Genomic DNA, 3,134 nt, shown 5'->3' with positions numbered 1-3,134 from the left:
TTTATAATAAAAAATAAATCTGAATTTAAAGAGAATAGAAAAAAAAAAAACAAAAATACATATAACAAAAACCAAACAAAAAAAAAAAAAAAAATCATAAAATCAAAGACAGATAGTAATACTCACAATGCTCGAAAGTAATGGATTTGAAAGCATCCAGAAAAATAAAAAATATTAAACTTAGGCCTATGTTCAACGAGTTGGAGCCCATTGCAACTTGTTAGAACATTATTACTTAGATTAGGCTACATGTAGAGGACTAACAAGTTTGACGCACAGAGTTTTGCAAGTAGGTGGTGAATTTCACAAAGAAACAGTTTAAATGTAATTAATTGGTTCACAGAAAGACAGTGATCTTATCACTAAAGAGCCTGGAAAAACACATTATGGTAAGGACACATAAGGTGTGGTGCGCAACTAGAGAAACTGATGGGGAAAGAATCTATTAGGAATAGGGCCATCCCAAAAGCAACAAGCTTACTGCTAGGGGGTGCTGGGGCGCCCTACAAAGAACCAAATGCAATGGAAGATTATTGAAATATTATTGCATGAATGCATGGAAATATTATGTCCAAGCATACTGTCCCTGCGCGAGTATGACACTGTAAATGATTTCTGCTTAATAATCCACATCATATTTGGGTGGATTTTAAAAAGGTTAAAATAGACAGAACAAAATGATAAACACAACACTTTTTTGCCGCCCATAGTTTTCAATGGAGCTGAACTCATAAGATCTAAGAATTTTTCTCATGTACACAAAAGGCCTATTTCTCGCAAATATTGTTCACAAATCTGTCTAAATCTGTGTTAGTGAAGCACTTCTTCCTTTTGCCGAGATAATCCATCCAACTCAAAGGTGTGGCATATCAAGATGACTGAATCGACCGCAGAGATAGGGCACAGGGGTGCCGTTTAAAAAAAAGGCTGGACACAATAAAGGCCACTCTCAAATGTGCAGTTTTCTCACACAGAACCAAAAAATGGCCCCACAGAGGTCACACAGTGTTCGAAGGAAGCGGGCAATTGGCAGCTGGACTGCAGGAATTGTCCACCAGAAGCTGTTTGCCCGTGAATTGAATGTTAATTTCTATGCCAGAAGCCGTCTCCAAAGGCGTATACAGAGAATTTGGGCAGATAACATCCAACCGGCCTCAACAACCGCAGGGACCACGTGTACCACAACCAGCCAAGGAACGCCACGAAAATCCCAGCAATCTCCTTCACACTCCAAGAATAGTCTTAGGGGGGGACCGCCACCTGGACAGCTGCTTGCATACAATCAGTTAATGGAGCCTACCACAACGAATTTCCTGTTACAAAATTCCACAACGTTCCGCATCGGGGTCTCAACAGTGACTGCAGTTCACATCGTCGGAACTGTAACGATTGGGCAAATGCTCACATTACTCTGGCGTCTGGCACTTTCGGAGAGGTGGTCTTGCAACGGATGAATCCCGGTTTCCACTGTACAGGGCAGAATGGCAGACAGTGTTGTATAGGCGTTGTGTCGGAAGGGTGGAGCGCGTTGGCTGATGGGCAGCATTGGGGATCGAGTGGCCCCTGTTTGCCGGTAGGGGTTATGGTATGGGCAAGGGATGTATGTTGTAGGAACAACGACCAAAGGTGCATTTTCTTAATGGCATTTTGAATACAACAGAGAATACCGTGACGAGAGTCCTGAGGGCCTACAGTGGTTGTTCATTCATCCAGACAATTCACCCTCATGTTGCATGCATGATAATGCCCGGCCCCAGTTTGCAAGAATCGGTAATACAATTCCTGGAAGCTGAAAAACAACGTCCCAGTTCTGGTCGGCCAGCCTTCTCACCACCGAAAATGTTAACTCATTTACATGTTTGGGATGCCTCTGGATCGGCATATACGGACAGCCGTCGTTCCCAGTTGCGTGCCAATAGCCCAGTAACTCTTTCAAACATACATTGATAGATAGGAAGTGGGACCAACCTTCCCCACATGCCAACAAACACCAACCTGAAAGCAATCAACTCTATGTGAAGGAGATGTGTTTCACTGCGTGAGGCAAATGGTGGGTCACACCAGATACCTGACTGGTTTCCGGAACCTCCAATTACAGTAAAACTGCACATTTTAGAGTGGCCTTTTATTGCGTCTGCTTTTGCGGCTGTGCGGGCCGATACAGGATGGCTGCCTCCGTGACATGCTCTGCAGTTGTTTTTGTTAGTTTGTTCTGTCTTTAGTTATCTTCCTGCTCAATCAGTTCCACCAAGGGACGAATTGCTGGACATTCGGCCAGACAAAAACACAAAAAAATTCTCCCTATATATTACCGGTTTTCGACTAATGCTGATGTTTGCTGGACAATTCTTTTCGGGGGGCAGCTGCGCTGATCAACACGCTTCAGACGACTCAAAGCACGGGACCGCGAGCTGGCGCTGTCTATTATGTTGTTCATCTTATACCGACCTACAGGCAGAAACGTAAAATCAGCTAAACCTGTGTGCTAAGGACTGTAAAAAGATGGACTAATGAAGCAGAGCAGGATTTACAATCTTGCTTTGACCTCACTGATTGGAGTGTTTTTGAAGCTGCTGCCACTGATCTGGGATGCCTCACAGAGACTGTAACATCTTATATCAGTTTCTGTGGAGGATATGTGTATTCCTACCAGACTCAACCAAATTATAACAATGACAAACCGTGGTTCACTGCAAAACTCAGACAGCCCTGGCCAGGCCAAAGAAGATGCTGGACAGGAAGGGGGATCACTGTCCTGTATAAACAGGCTAAATCACACACTGGAAAAGGAGATCAGAGTGGCAAAGAGGAATTATTCTGATAAAATAAGTGACTCAGTTCACTTCCAACCCACTCAGCATCAGTGTGGAAAAGTCTGAAGGAGATCACCAATTACAAGACACCATCCCCTAGCACTGAGGAGAATCAACAACTGGCAGATGATCTGAACGAGATTTACTGCAGGTTTGAAAAGAAGAACACCCATCACCTGCCCTCCAAACAAGGCAAGCGAGTAAGGGCAATTTATATTTATATAGCACATTTTGTACACAATGGTAATTCAAAGTGCTTTATATAAAAGTAAGATAATCATGAAGAAAAATAATTAAAGAACAAAGAAAAAACAAACAATT

The sequence above is a fragment of the Cyprinus carpio genome, chromosome B10 (genome assembly GCF_018340385.1).
Source record: "Cyprinus carpio isolate SPL01 chromosome B10, ASM1834038v1, whole genome shotgun sequence".
NCBI classification, from domain to species: Eukaryota; Metazoa; Chordata; class Actinopteri; order Cypriniformes; family Cyprinidae; genus Cyprinus; species Cyprinus carpio.
The sequence above is the reverse complement of the archived record's forward strand: the minus strand, read 5'-3'. Positions refer to the sequence as shown.